Source organism: Callithrix jacchus, chromosome 16 (genome assembly GCF_049354715.1).
Source record: "Callithrix jacchus isolate 240 chromosome 16, calJac240_pri, whole genome shotgun sequence".
NCBI classification, from domain to species: domain Eukaryota; kingdom Metazoa; phylum Chordata; class Mammalia; order Primates; family Cebidae; genus Callithrix; species Callithrix jacchus.
In genome coordinates, this window is record NC_133517.1 from 65060899 (window position 1) to 65076694 (window position 15796).

The 15796-nt window shown below is 43.2% G+C and overlaps 1 protein-coding gene across 3 annotated transcripts in view; it reads left to right on the plus strand.

The window, feature by feature from the left end:
• The window catches only part of KCNQ3 (potassium voltage-gated channel subfamily Q member 3), a 354430-nt gene that overhangs the window by 151593 nt on the left and 187041 nt on the right, over positions 1 to 15796 (plus strand). The window lies entirely within an intron of this gene.

Below are 15796 nucleotides of genomic sequence, written 5' to 3' on the forward strand. Positions count from 1 at the left end.
TAACAAAAAGCTACTGATGTTTAGATGTTGTGCTTAGAGATTAAGGATACAGAGACGTGTAAATAGGGTTCCTGCTCTCAATAATTCTCTAGTTTTGCTGAGAAGAGAGAATCCAAGGAAAGACGTTAGAGTGAAGTAAAGGTACAAAAACTGAAGCATGTGTAAGTTGGAGGAAAAGAAGTGAATTGACCATGCTGATGGGACAAGACATCCAGGAAGGCTTCCTGGAAGTGAGTTGACATTGGAACATGGTATTGAAAGGCATGAAGGATATTTCAGATGGAAAATACCCAGAGGGAGTTACAAATGGAGGGAACAGCAGGAAGAGCTACGATATGGAGGCATGAAACAGTATGATGACTTCAGGGAAACTGTAAGCCGTGGGGAAGTTCTGAACCACACACTGTTGATGTAGAAGTAGCCATGGGAGCCGGGGGCAGTGGCTCATGCCTGCAATCCCAGCACTTTGGGAGGTTGAGCCAGGAGAATTGCTTGAACCAGGAGGCCAAGATTGCAGTGAGCCGAGATTGTACCATTACACTTCAGCATGGGCAACAAGAGCAAAACGCTGTCTCAAAAAAAAAAAAAAAAAAAGAGTAGTTACGGAAGAGGAGACTGAAGAGATTGCCAAGGGTCAGACTGGAGGGTCTTGATTTCCGTGGTCAAGAACGTGTACTTCCTTTTGTAGGTGATGAAGGCAAATTAAGTATCATAAGGAGTAAATGACAAAAGCAGGTTCGTTTCTGAAGAGACTCCTTCTGCAGGAGACAGGCAGTGGAATTGAGGTGAGCAAGGCCGAGACACGCAGTTGTCTTAATGGTTTACCTGAGAATGGGAACAGAACTCAATTCGACTAGAGCAGGTGGTTGAAAGAAGGGGACAGATAGTAGAAACACGGATTTTGGTGCAGAGTCAGTTGACACAGTGCCTTAATGGAAATGGGAAGTGAGGGAGAGGACAGAAATGAGCAATAAGCCCAATCCTGGTTCACCAGCAAGTTAGCTCCACAGCATTTCCTAAAACAGGCTAGAAGCAGGTTTTGGAGGGAAAGCAATACAATTTGGGACATGTCAAGTCATGTCAAAGGTCAGTAAACGTTTCCTGTAAATGATCAAAGAATAAGTAAATAAGTAAATATTTTAGGCTTTGTGGGCCACATACAGCCTGTATCACAGCTATACAAAGCTGCCGTCATGGCATGAACTCAGCCACAGACAGTCTGTAAATGAATGGCATGGCCGTCTTCCAGTAAAATTTTACAAATGGCAGGTGGCAGACTAGATTGGTTGGATCTGGCCTGCAAGCCCCTTGGATTGGACCAGTCTGGCTAAAGTCCCCTATCCTGAGGTCAGGAGATCTCTTCCTCATCCTCTGCCCATCTTTAAGTGATCATAATCAGGATTTGGCTTGGGAGGAAGAAGGCAGAGGGCACTGAGCTGTTAATAAGGAGTGTGTGACTCAGTACTTAGCATAGGGTCTCCTAAAATGTGAACTGCCTCCCCTGCTTCCTGGGGTTGGAGGAAGCCTCCCCATCTGTGATGGGCAGGGCAGCATGTCCAGCTGGAGCATTGCTGGGAGTACTTGGTGTCTTGCAAACGTAATCACTGCTCTTTGAAACAAGGGACCCAAAGTGCTCGACTCAGCACCAACCCAATAACCTTGCAAGTGGTGCAGTGGGCACTTTTCTAGGGGCTGCATGGGGAAATGTAATTATTTTGGAGCTCTCTATTCTCAGATGGGTCATCACCAAATGTGTTCAAAGGCCATCATGACGTGATTGCTTTTCATTGGTTATTTGGAGGCTTAGAAACCTGTATAGTCTTGAGCTGACATGTGAGGGATGAGGACAAAGCTTTCTGCCCCAAGATTCCCATAGAAACATATTTGAGCTGAACAGGTGAATAGAGAGGCACGTTTGTCTGCCTGCCCAGTTTTGCCTGTTTGAAAGCCTGATCTGTGTGGTAATCATGCTTTGGCAGATCAGCCAAGTATCTGTTGGGGTCACTCCATCTTTGAGATTTAAATAAAAGGTAGGAGCTCCCTCCCTTTATTCCACATATGCACACATGCTGGGAACACCAGCGGGCTATTTTTTAATTCTGCTGATTTCCTTGTAGCTCGGAAGGTGTGGGGTAGAGAAAAGATGGGCTTCTCCATGTCAGCGGGCTCTGAGTTTCCTGCCCTAGTAAATTCTGCATCTCAGTCCTGCCTTTCCTGCTGTTCCTGTTCATCCCTCTGCTCTGAGCCAACGGGGATGTCCTCCCAAGCCCCTTGCATTGATTTCTTTCCAAATTGCTCTCTCTCGGGGCATTTGCATGTAGAGTCACCTTTTCTGAGAGTTTGGGGAATTAGCAGAGATGAGAGAAGCCAAGCAAGCACTAAACAGCAAATGATTCAAACTGGTTGATTGGCCTCTGTTATTTGGTGAATACATCACGAATAAATAAACTCTCTTTCTTAGCCCTTTGCCCTCTTACCCGTCACGTGACTTAACCATCTCATCTCTCTCTGCCCTTCTTCTTTCACCTCCCGTCTTGGCTCTCCTTCTCCTGACGCACCTTGTCCCCAGGACACATCTAAGCCATTGTCAAGAAAATGTGCTTTTAAAAAATACTTTTCATGTGGGCATGAAAATAGCTCCTCCTCTTCCATTGGGTGGTAGGGAGGACTGAGCAGTAATGATGGAGGAGACTCAGCCCAAGGCCCGGCTGGCACAGGTCGGGAGGTGGGCTCTGAGGAGACAGAGGTCTTAAAGGACAAGTCAGATTTCTCCGAGTGCACTGGTGTGGAGGGCATATATGGTGCAAAGAACAGCCTGGGCCAAAGCGCAGGGTCCTGACTGGTATGTTTTGGAAATGCAATGTAGATCTGAGTTTGGCTAGGGTGTAAATCACATGGAGAATCCCCAGAAAAATGTGGTTAGGAAACTAGGTGAAAATATGAAGCACGTAGCTGAGAAGTTTGCATTTTATCCTATATGAATCAGAGTCCAACCAGGAAATGACCCAGTAGGCTTCGCTACTTCTGAGAAGCATCCTTGTGTGTCTGTGTAGGAAGGGAGAGCAAATAGAAGCAGGATGCCCATGGTGGTGGCACAGGCACAGGCAGTCCAGGACCCCAAGGAGGAAGCAGAGGGAGGAAGTGAGTTTCAGGTGTGTATTCTGCATCAGGTTGTATGTTGGAGGAGAAAATAGTGTTTGTGACATCCAGGGGCTTCTGCAATATGGTGGTGTCATAGCCTGGTGTTAGCAGGATGAGGTGGCTGTGCCAACGCTAGATTTTATTCAGACAAAATAAGGGCTTTAGCCAGATTTTAGTAGGGTACCGAGAACTTGGCAGGAACTGGGAGGGGGTGGGGTATTGGTTTGGGAAACAACACCTTATGATTGGGCATCATGAGTTTCTGTGATTGATTCCATCTGAAACGGACTTTCTACAACATGGGATGACTTTATGTCCCAAACCAGCCAACTGCTCAGTAATCACAACCTACAACTGTGGTCTCAGCCTGGGCTGTGCATTCAAATCACCTGGGAGCCTTCAGAAAGCAATGGAGGCCAGGTCCTGTCTTAGACTGTTTAAATATGAACTCTCTATAGGTAGGTTTCATGTACCTCTGCTTACTAGAGGTGTTTTTTAGAGGTCACCTAGGTGATTCTAGTGGACAGCTAGAAAACCACTGATGATAAAGACTGTGGGTGAAAAAGAGGTTCTCACCATTGCATGTGAATACAGGGCTTTTGCGAGTGTGGACAGAGGTGCTGATAAGTGGCAAATGTGATCAGGCACGTGATCAGGCACCAGCATTCATTTGTTTTCTCTTCTGTTATAAATAACACCAGCCTTGGATTCATTAAGCCTGTCCTTCCTTCCCTTTTCTTCTTGGTGTTAAAATGTAATTTCAGGGGCTCTGTCTCTGAGCAAGTGGGGCTGTCAGTATGTATTAGATTTCCTTCCAGAAGATCAAGTTCCAGCTTCTCTGAGTAGAGTGGGAGCTGTGTATAGCCCTCAGAATTGAATGGGGGTAATAGGGTCAGGGAGAATTACCTGGATCACAAAGAATTTGGGAACATTTCAGGCTGGAAGTGGCTCTGGCTGGTGGATGGTGGTTAGCTAGCTGTCCTGGGTTTTGATGACACTGACCTTTGGCAAATAAAATAGTCCCCCTGAGCTTCAGTTTCTTCATCGGCAAAACGGCCATCTCCATAGAAGGCCAGAATTCAGATAAGGAGGTGAAGATTGTGCTGTTTACCTATGTTCTGTCTGTTATTTCTTACATCAGCTCAATTTCACAGTTGGATAAACTGAGGTCTAAGAGCTTAGTAGCTTTTGCAGGGTTGCATATCTAGTAAATTATAAGCCTGGTATTCTACCCTTCACATGTGGCCTCCAGAGCCCACAGTCTTAATGACCAGTTAAAAATAAATGAAAATCCTGTGGAAACCGGGAACTATACAAATCCAACCACATACTAGTTTTTTAAAGAACTGCTTTCAAAATTGACAGCTGTGTGTACCACCTATTTACTGTAAATAAAATCTATGGGTTTATTGGAAATCATATTTAGCATTTATTCATTTTTTTATTTCATTGATTCATTCAACATGTAGTTCAAGAAGAGACTCAAGTTTGTCCAAGGCTAGCCACCGTAGGTGCTGAGGGGATTGGGAGGGGGCTCCTCCGGGGACCTGAGAAGGTTAGATTGAGGTCTGCCATAGTAATAGTACACTCTTCATTTTGCTAAAGCTCTTCCATCATATAGTCTTGAATAGGCTTCAGGCCCCATGTCCCTGTACATGTTGAGATAAATCCACACTGACAGACCAGACTATTAGAGCAATGGAAAGTCCATTACATCATGCTGCGTCAGTGATCCAAGGATTACAGATGGGCGGGGGAGGATGCAAGAGTCCAGAGGGACTTGTGGCCGTCATCCATCACATTATCCAGCAGTGCTGCTGCTTCGCTGTGGCAGCTCGATGACTCTTTTATTCCCGGGGCCATCAGACCAGGGTCAGCCCAACCTCGGGGTCTGCAGAGTCTTTGGCAGCCTGTCTCAGATAATTGAGAAATCTGCCTTTGGTCTCTGTTGTGATCTCAGGCTTGTTGTAAAGGCGCCTGCGTGTAGATTTATTATTTCACTTCACTTAACAAATAAGTACTGAGCCTGCCAGTGCTGGAAGACAAGAAGAATTAGCCTAAAATCCTTGCCTTCAGAGAGTCCTATAGAGGGTGAATTGAGCCTGTTCAGAAACAGGCATCGCTGTGGGAATAGAAGAAACCAGGGGTCAAATTCCCATTGGGTCAGATGAGTGATCTGAGCTTAAACAAGTTATTCAATCTCTCTAGGCCTCAGTTTGCCCCCAGAATATTTTATCTGTGCAATTTGATGGACAGAAGTGACTGTTGTTCCTGCATTTCCTGATGCTGGGATCTACTGAGAAATGCTATCACTCCCTTAGCATGTCCTTCTTTCCCCAGACATGCCCTTGCACTTACTTTTCCCAGCTTCTGGCTTGCCTTGATTTATCCCACGTTTTAAATTCTCTAGGAGCCCACATTATTGGGTCATAATTCTACCCTGCTCTAGGGCAGTCTTCCTGAAATCATCCGCCTTAGTCTTCAGAATTTAATACTTTTTAGGTCTCCAACCTTTGGCAGCTTCCTGCACTCATATCCCAGTTGGTCTGTGGCCATTTGAAGGTACTTCTCCAAGGTCATGGGGTCTAGGCACCTTTAGAGATAAAAATTCCTGAGGACAATGGATTTTGGGTTGACTGACATCCCATAGTACCTAGTGTTTCCTATAGAGTTGGCACTCAGCACATACTTCAGTGAGTGAACACATTCCATCCATTCCCTTCCTTCTGGCATTTTGATATGATGGTAATTCCATTTTGGGACCAGCACCCCAAACACACTGAACTACATCCATAAGTGTGCCCCAGAAAATGAGGCACCTTCCGGCATCACTGACAATCAAGCTGAAACACCACGTAGCAAGGACCACACACAGGAAATCCCCCTCACCACATGGCAGCTAAAAGAATCAACTAGTAACTGCATGACAAGGATTTTGCAAACACAGATCTGGGATGAAGAAGCTGACAAAGACAGGACAAATCTCCATCCCTTTAATTACAAAGTCTGACAAACAGGAGGCCTCTGTGAGAGTTTGAATCCCAGCTGTCTCAGAGAGAGCTCTGTGCTGTGAAATATTAAACTTGGATGGGCACCTTTTAAACTTCCCCAGTTGTCAGTTGGTCAGATACCCCCGTCACCAACTTGGCTTTATTTAGGCATGACTTGTATTGTTAATTACTTTATGTATTTTTTTTTTTTTTTGAGACAGAGTCTCACTTTGTCACCAGGTGCTAGGCTGGAGTGCAGTGGCACGATCTTGGCTCACTGCAACCTCCGCCTCCTGGGTTCAAGCAATTCTCCTGCCTCAGCCTCCTGGGTAGCTGGGACTACAGGCACAGACTACCATGCGCAGCTAAATTTTATTTGTATTTTTAGTAGAGACGGGGTTTCACCATGTTGGCCAGGATGGTCACAATCTCAACCTCGTGATTCACCCGCCTTGGCCTCCCAAAGTGCTGGGTTACAGGCTTGAGCCACCGTGCCTGGCCTATGTATTGTTTTAAATCAACTTTCTTTGCCACTTCAATCCAATTACAGCATAAGAGGAGACTTTATATCACACCCTTTCATAGGAAATCCAGACCCCTCATATAAATAGTTACCCTATGAATAGATCTACTGGCCCCAGAATGTGACTGAGTTCAAGGCAATTTAATACATCTCTGTGTACCCCATATTCACGGGAGGACACTGAGTGGAAGAGTGGGAATGAGCCCTGCTCAGATCCCGGGGTGGCTGCTGCTTTACTGGGACTGGCGTGCAGACCCAGGATGCTTTCACTGCTGTTTTACTGCTTGGTGGCTGCCCATCATATTTATTAGCCACTGGTCTGTGTGAATAGCTGTACAACCTCAGGCCCATCTCCATTTATCATAAAGATCCCGCAGCTCACCCTTTTCACTGCAGGTTTCTCTCTCTCTGAGCGTGAATCTGTTGACCATGGCTTCTTAAGGCTCCTCTCAAGCCTATCTCCATGAGGAGTGCGGGAGTGCAGGGCAAAGCGCCCCACCAGGATCACCAGAGGGAGGACCTGGGCAGGGGTGACCTACAGGAGGAGAGGTGGGGTGGGCAGCAGAGGACAAACCCCATTGCCTCGGCCGGATTTCCGACTGGCTGAGATGATGCTTCTCTCCCTGTAAAATGAGCTGTCAAAGAGCACAGGTGCTTCTCAAAGTGGGATTGGGCACCACAGGTGGCCCCACAGGTGACTGGAGGCCTTCACAGCTGAGCATCTTAAATGTATTGAAGTCAAATGCATCACTCTACCCCCTGGAACATTTGGAATCGTACAGTGGTATGTGAGCTGAGTCGTGTCTGTTTTAAAAAGGATTAGAAGCAACTTTGCCAAACTACGTCCAAATACACTTTGAAATGAATTCCTTGAAAAATTCTGCATGGTTTATTAAAGTGATGGGTTTTAGGCATATTTTAGAAAAAATATAGGCGGCCACTGGGAAGTAGCAGAGGTTCACTGTAAACAAATGGTGTCAGAGTCACCTTACCCCTGTTTTAACAAGCCTGGTAAATTCAAATGATTTGCTTATTCCACAAACCTTTGTTGAACGGTTACAGTAAGGCAAAGAGTTGTTGGGTGCTCTACATAAGCCATTTCCTATCAATTGCTTCAGTAGGGCATGATCACAAAATGACACCACCAAATAATTTGGGAACCGAGAAAACAGCTTGGCCTCTGGTTACTAATTTACTGTAAAAATGAGCTAACAGAATTGGAAGACAGATGTGTAAACTGCCCTTAAGGAACAGAAAGGTTAAAGTGATTTCTTTCTAGCAGGGTCCTTCTACTTCTCATCAAAATACCACCAACGACACGGGAAGAAGCCAAAATGTCCTTCATAAATACGCTGAAAACCAAAAGTGATAAGCCAATTACTGCCAGGATTAGGAAGAAATTGTCTTTTTCTTTTCTTTTTTCGAGATAGAGTCTCGCCGTGTCACTGAGGCTGGAGTGCAATGGTGCGGTCTCAGCTCACTGCAACCTCAGCCTCCTGGGTTCAAGTGATTCTTCTGCCTCAGCCTCCAGAGGAGCTGATACTACAGGCGCCCACCACCACGCCCAGCTAATTTTTGTATGTGTAGTAGAGACATGGTTTCACCATGTTGGCCAGGTTGGTCTTGAACTCCTGGCTTTGTGATCCTGCCTTGGCTTCTCAAAGTGCTGGGATTACAGGCGTGAGCCACCGTGCCCAGTCAGGAAGAAATTTTCATTGACTATATTTGAAGAATTCACATATGTGAAGTGCTTAGCAGTGTCTGGCACATAGAAGTGCCACTTGTTAATTATTATTAGCTTAAAGTCAAAGAAACTGAATTGAGGGAAACAACTGGTGACCTCTTGGGAGAGGGTAGATGACTCACTGAAGTCTGCACAGCTAGGCTGCAGCACTGCTTGATCCCGGCCTTAGTGATTCCATGCAATGTGTGCAGAATTTCACAGTCACTCTGGGCTGGATGCAGTACTAGTGTGTCTCCAGGATCACACACTGCTCCCCACAGTGGCCCATAGTGAAGGAACTTCTGTTTTTCCTACTTCACTAATGAGCAATCAGAAGCTTGGGGACCTCAGGAACTTGCCCCAAGTCGCAGAACTAAAGATGTGGCAGAGCTGGTGTTCTAACCAGGTCTATCTGGCTTTAGGGACTTCCTAACACCTCACTCTGAGGTGGTGAGTAATTTATGACAGAGTGACTTAGAAGGGGAGAAGATAGGAACTCTTCACGGGGAAGAGGCAAGTTGAACATTTATATGTAATCCTTCAGGACAGAATGATGTCAAGAGAGCTTATGCCACAGTGCACCACTGAGATCTTAGGGTTTGCATAAAAGGATCCTGTTTAATCACAGTGCCTTATCTGGTGATAAACGTGGCCCTTTAAAATACCACTGCATTCAGGAAAAGAAAATAAGCAAAGAAACAAACAGTATCTCACATGTTAAAAGCCTAACGCAGATTCCCTTTTCCAGGGTCGTTGTTAGTAAAAATGTTTCTATAAAAGTTTCCAAAATTACCGACTTCTCAAAAATATTTATTGTGCTACATTCAATGAATTTTAAGACAGTTTCCCTACTGCCTCCAAAAGATTGAAAACCATTCAGAAGCACGAATCATGGGGCAATAACTTGTGATACATGAGAGGAACTAGGGCTAGTTGATAATTCAATATCAGCCTGAAATGAAGTTTAATAATACATAGAGTGGCCTCATTTTATTCTTATTAAAGTGAAGGATATGACTTCAAGGATAAATAAGCTAATTTAATAGAAATACTTCAGATGCAAGGAAAATAAAGAACGTGGATTGCCCTTGCAGAAGGGAAAACAGAAACTGGGATGTCATGGGAAAAAAGTCATCTTTCAATTTGAAGAAACTACTTACAGAAGAGACCCTGTATCTTGACCCAAAGGAACAGGAGCTAGGGAGAAACACTTAACCTTGTCTTTTAAAGTAGACATTGGACAAATCAAACGCTGGCAGTATGAACTTTTACACTCTTCCCTTTCCCAAGCCAAGTTCATAGCTCAGCTCCTTCAGCTACCTGATCCATAAAACATATCCTAGGGCCGGGTACGGTGACTCAAGCCTGTAATCCCAGCACTTTGGGAGGCCGAGGTGGGTGGATCACGAGGTCAAGAGATTGAGACCATCCTGGTCAACATGGTGAAACCCCGTCTCTACTAAAAATACAGAAAATTAGCTGGGCATGGTGGCATGTGCCTGTAATCCCAGCTACTCAGGAAGCTGAGGCAGGAGAATTGCCTGAACCCAGGAGGCGGAGGTTGTGGTGAGCCGAGATCGTGCCATTGCACTCCAGCCTGGGTAACGAGCGAAACTCCGTCTGAAGAAAAAAAAAAAAAAAAAAACATATCCTAACCGTTATCCCTTCTACTCCCGAATTCATCTCCAGCAATGACTCTACTGCCCCCAGCCAGAAATTAAGACTTTACCCTCCTCTTCACTATCACACTGACCTCTTTTCACACCTCATTTTTACCAGTTTGCCATAGTCTACTTGGTTCTGCTACCTAAGCAGCTCTCAGCTCCATTCCTTCTTGTCTTCCCCACATTCTTGTTCCCCTGTTGCATAATTCCATTATATCAGCCTCCTAATTATATACCATTTCTCTCTTCTCCCATCTCTCTTCCACGTTGCCAGATAACTGATCTTCCTAAAACACTAAGCAGAACATGCTGCTCATCTGCTTAAAATTATTCAGCAGTTGGTTCTCCCTAGTGAGATAGAATCTAAATTTCGTAAGTTCAGTTTACCTTTATGGTCTTCTTTCTTGCCATCCCCTGTCGCTCCATCTAGCCAATTTCTTGCAAATGTCTGAATATGGTTTTTTTTTTCCTTCTGTCATGCCATGCATTGCATATTTTTGCTGCCTATTATGAATGTTACCTTAATAATTCATTTGACATAATCCTGCTAATATTTTCAGACTTCTCTCAAACATCATAACCTCTATTAGGACTCTCAGTATTATTTTGGTATTTGGATTAGAGAAAATGCCACTTTTGCTAATTACATTGGAAAACACTTATTGGGTCATTCTTATTCCTTCACTTACCTGAGCTGCCACCTTCTCTATAAACTACATTTTATATTCCTGGGACCTGTTGCCATGTATTCTACTTTATTGCCTTTACTCAATAATTCCTGTTACACAGATACGATTATTTACCTTATTGTTCTTGTTATTAAAGATACTTAATAAGGACTGGCGCGGTGGCTCACACCTGTAATCCTAGCACTTTGGGAGGCCGAGGTGGGCAGATCACGAGGTCGAGAGATCGAGACCATCCTGGCTAACATGGTGAAACCCCGTCTCTACTAAAAATACAAAAATTAGCCAGGCGTGGTGGCACACGCCTGTGGTCCCAGCTACTCAGGAGGCTGAAGTGGAAGAATCAGTTGAACCCAGGAGGCGGAGGTGACAATGAGCCGAGATTATGCTATTGCATTCCAGCTTGGCAATAGAGCAAGACTCCATCTCAAAAAAAAAAAAAGATACTTAATAACTATCATTTTATTTTAGGGCAAGGCCCCTCTTATGACTCTGTTTTTCTGAACCTTTGGATATATTCAGTTGCATTTTAGAATCAGTTTCCCCAGGTCTCCACCAAAGTCTTTGGGTTTTGTTAGGAATTATGTGAAGCCTAAACTTAACTGGGACATTCTCAAAGTATTTACAGTTAGTCCTTTTTTCTTGAAGCATAGTTTTCCTTTGCCTGTCTTCCTCTAGGCCTGATGATTTAATGTTGGGACGTTTATTCTCTCATCATGTGGTTGCTGGAGTTATTGTTGTTGGTGCTTTGTTAATATACATGGAATTTAGAAAATCTTACCTTTCCTAAGTGTTTATATGTGGGAAATATTTTGTGTTGGGAGTATTTATTTTTATATCCAGCCACTTCACAGCCTCATCATACTCGTTGTAATGCTGGGTTTGGCTTGGTTGTGTTGCTGTTCATTTTGTCCAGGTTTCAGTTGATTTGCTTGGAAGTACCTATTTAGAAACGGATCTTAGAGCCAACATACCAGGCTCTACACTTACTGTTGTATTATCCTAAGCAAAATCATCCTCACTGCTCTTAATTTGCCTGACCTATTCATTGAATGTATAATCATAGAACCTATCTCATAAGGTTACTATGGAGATTCAGCTGGGGACTTAAGAAGTGTTAACCAATGGCTAGGCCTATGCACCCTTCAGTAAATGTAACCTCTGTTACTGAAGGTAGACAGTCATATTATTGGAAACAGTTTTATATTTCTCTTTGCTTTTCCAAAAGCCGGAACTCTTATTTCTTGTTCTAATTATGCAGACTATATTTTTCAAAAGGATAATAAATTACTATAACAATAACATAGGTTGTATCTTGTCAGTGACATTGGTTGGATCCCATCTGATAGCTCACAAGTAAGACATTTCCTCATGTCAGCAAAATAACCTTCCATTGTCAGTTTCCTAGATTTTTTTCAAGAATAGATAATTACTTAGATCAAATGTCTTATTGGTACAAATAATTAAATGATTTGCTGACTTTAAACACTTGTAGCATTTCTAAAAAGTTCTGTTTAAGTCATGGTGGGTTAGTCTTCTAAAATATCCTTCCACAATCCATATGTTAACATTAAAAAAACCAACGTGCATCCATTTTTTAAATGTAGATATTTGCCTTTTATCATACCCAGTTCTCCTTTCCTTGCAAACTGTCTTCATGTAACGCTTTATTCCTGTATCACAGAGACCAGATTCTCTATCCTGTTACAAAACAAAAGCCTTTTCTGTTTTTCTTAACTATTCTTCAGGTTTCTGTAGCACATTCTTTTCAGTGGTATTCTCTTTAAGACTTCAAGATAATGGTCTGTTTCACTCATACCACAGTATTCTACATAGGCTCCATGTTCATTATTTTATCCTCTTAATGTATCTGTAAACAGGGAGTGTCTTTCTAGGCTAGCATTTGCCAATGGGCAGGGTTATGTGGATTGCTGTTGGCCTTGCTCACTGCCACCTGAATAGACACACAGCTTTCCCTCATAAAAGTACTGCTGGAAAGTTCGGGTGCACAACGCCAAGCTCAGGTCCCAGGGCCTCACAGACAATTGTTTTGTGAAGTTTTAATGAATGGTGGTGGGAGAAGTCCATTTGTATTAGTCCATTCTCACACTGCTGTAAAGAACTGCCTGAGACTAGGTAATTTACAAAGAAAAGACGTTTAATTGACTCACAGTTCCACATGGCTGGCTGGAGAGACCTCCAGAAACTTACAATCATGGCAGAAGGGAAAGCAGGCGTGTCTTACCTGGCAGCAGGTGAGAGAGAGCAAGATTGTGAAGGAGAAACTGTCAAACATTTACAGAACCTTTCAATTTCATGAGAACTCACTATCACAAGAACAATGCAGGTTTGAGAGAGCAAGATTGTGAAGGAGAAACTGTCAAACATTTACAGAACCATTCGATTTCATGAGAACTCACTACCACAAGAACAATGCAGGGGAAACCGTATCACGGTACAATCACCTCCAACCAGGTTTCTCCCTTGACAAGTAGGAATTACGGGGATTACAATTCTATGTAATATTTGGGTGGGGACACAGAACCAAACCGTATCACCATTCTTCTACTGATCTAGTGGTGGAGCACCTAAAAGACCTCGACCCCCTGAACATTAAGCCCCCCAAGTTGTTTCTGTCTTCATCCCCAAGGCAAGGAACGTTCTGCCTGTGGTGGCCGCATCCCCCAGATGTAATCTAACTGTTCTCTGCTTTGACTTTTCCCTGGAGATGAAAAGATTGGAAAAGACTGAAAATAGTATCTGCAGATTCATAAAACAGCACCCAAATGCAGAAATATGGCACATTTTACAAGTGAATGCAGACCCTGGTCTCTGCCAGTGGAGTAGAGGTGACAAATACCTCTCCTGAGTCTGCCATAACAAAGTACCAGAACCTGAGTGAGTTAAAACAACAGAAATTTATTCTCTCACAGCTCTGGAGACAACAAGTCTGAAATCAAAGTGTCAGCAGAGCCACAATCCTTCTGAAGGCTCTCAGGAAAAGCCTTCTCTTGACTCTTCCTCACTGCTGGTGGCTGTAAATTACTAGGCAATTTACAAAGAAAAGAAGTTTTCTTTGTAAATTACCTAGTCTCAGGCAGTTCTTTACAGCAGTGTGAGAATGGACTAATACAAATGGACTTCTCCCACCACCATTCATTAAAACTTCACAAAACAATTGTCTGTGAGGCCCTGGGACCTGAGCCTGGCGTTGTGCACCTGAACTTTCCAGCAGTACTTTTATGAGGGAAAGCTGTGTGTCTATTCAGGTGGCAGTGAGCAAGGCCAACAGCAATCCACATAACCCTGCCCATTGGCAAATGCTAGCCTAGAAAGACACTCCCTGTTTACAGAAACATTAAGAGGATAAAATAATGAACATGGAGCCTATGTAGAATACTGTGGTATGAGTGAAACAGACCATTATCTTGAAGTCTTAAAGAGAATACCACTGAAAAGAATGTGCTACAGAAACCTGAAGAATAGTTAAGAAAAACAGAAAAGGCTTTTGTTTTGTAACAGGATAGAGAATCTGGTCTCTGTGATACAGGAATAAAGCGTTACATGAAGACAGTTTGCAAGGAAAGGAGAACTGGGTATGATAAAAGGCAAATATCTACATTTAAAAAATGGATGCACGTTGGTTTTTTTAATGTTAACATATGGATTGTGGAAGGATATTTTAGAAGACTAACCCACCATGACTTAAACAGAACTTTTTAGAAATGCTACAAGTGTTTAAAGTCAGCAAATCATTTAATTATTTGTACCAATAAGACATTTGACATTCCCTGGCTGGTAGATGCAGCACTCCAGCTCTGCCCCCATCTTCACATGGACTTCTGGGTGTCTGTGTCTCCTCTCCTCTTCTGTTTATAAGGCTATCAGTCATTGCAATGATCCAACTTCACTATAATGCTTTTTTAGCTAATTACATCTAAAAAGAACTTCTTTCCAAATAAGGTCATATTCTCAGGTTCTGAGTAGACAAATTTGGGAGAAATTATTCAGCTTGACTACATCTGCTCAGCACCGCTCAGCCTGATAGGGCCTCTCTTTCATAGAACAATTTCTGCAGAGGTCACCAATTATTTTCCTCAGTTCAGTTCCGTTGGACTTAAGCTAATAATAATTAACAATTGGTGTTTCTATATAGCAGACACTGCTGTAAGCACTTCACACATGCAAATTCTTCAACTATGAAGTCAATGAAAATTTCTTCTTAATTTTGGCAATAATTGGCTTATCACTTTTGATTTTCAGCATGTTTATGAGTTAGAAAGTTTTAGCTTCTTCTTGTGTCCTTGGTGGTATTATAATGGGAAGTAGAAGGACACTGGACAGGGCTGCTAGAAAGAAATCCTTTTAACCTCTCTGTTCCTTAAGGACAATTTACACATCTGTCCTCCAATTCTGTTTAGCCACTTTTACAATCAGTTAGTAACCAGAGATCAATCTCTTTTCTCAGTTCCCAAATTATTCGGTTGTGTCTTTTTGTTATTATGCCCTACTGAGGAAATTGATATGAAATGGCTTATGTAGAGCACCCAACAAACTCTTTGACTTACTGTAACTGTGCAATAAAGGTTTGTGGAATAAGTAAATCACTTTAATCTACCAGACCTGTCTCGTTAAAAAATAGTCGTAAGGTGACTCTGATAGCATTTGTTCATAGCAAACCTTTGCGACTTCCCAGTGGCCACCTGTAGTCTTCCTAAAACCCATCACTTTAATAAACCACACAGAAATTTTCAAGGAACCCATTCCAAGATTTATTTGGATGTAGTTTGGCAAATTCTCTTTTAACCCTTTTTAAAAACAGAGACCACTCAGCTCACATACCGCAGTACGATTCCAAATGTTCTAGGGGGTAGGGTGATGAGTTTGACTTGAACACATTTAAGATGCTCAGCTGTGAAGACCTCCAGTCACCTGTGGTGCCCAATTCCACTTTGAGAAGCACCTGTGCTCTTTTACAGCTCATTTTACAGGGAAGCATCATCTCAGCCAGTCACAGAAGTGAAAGTCCAGCCCAGGCAATGGGGCTTGTCCTCCGCTGCCCACCCCAC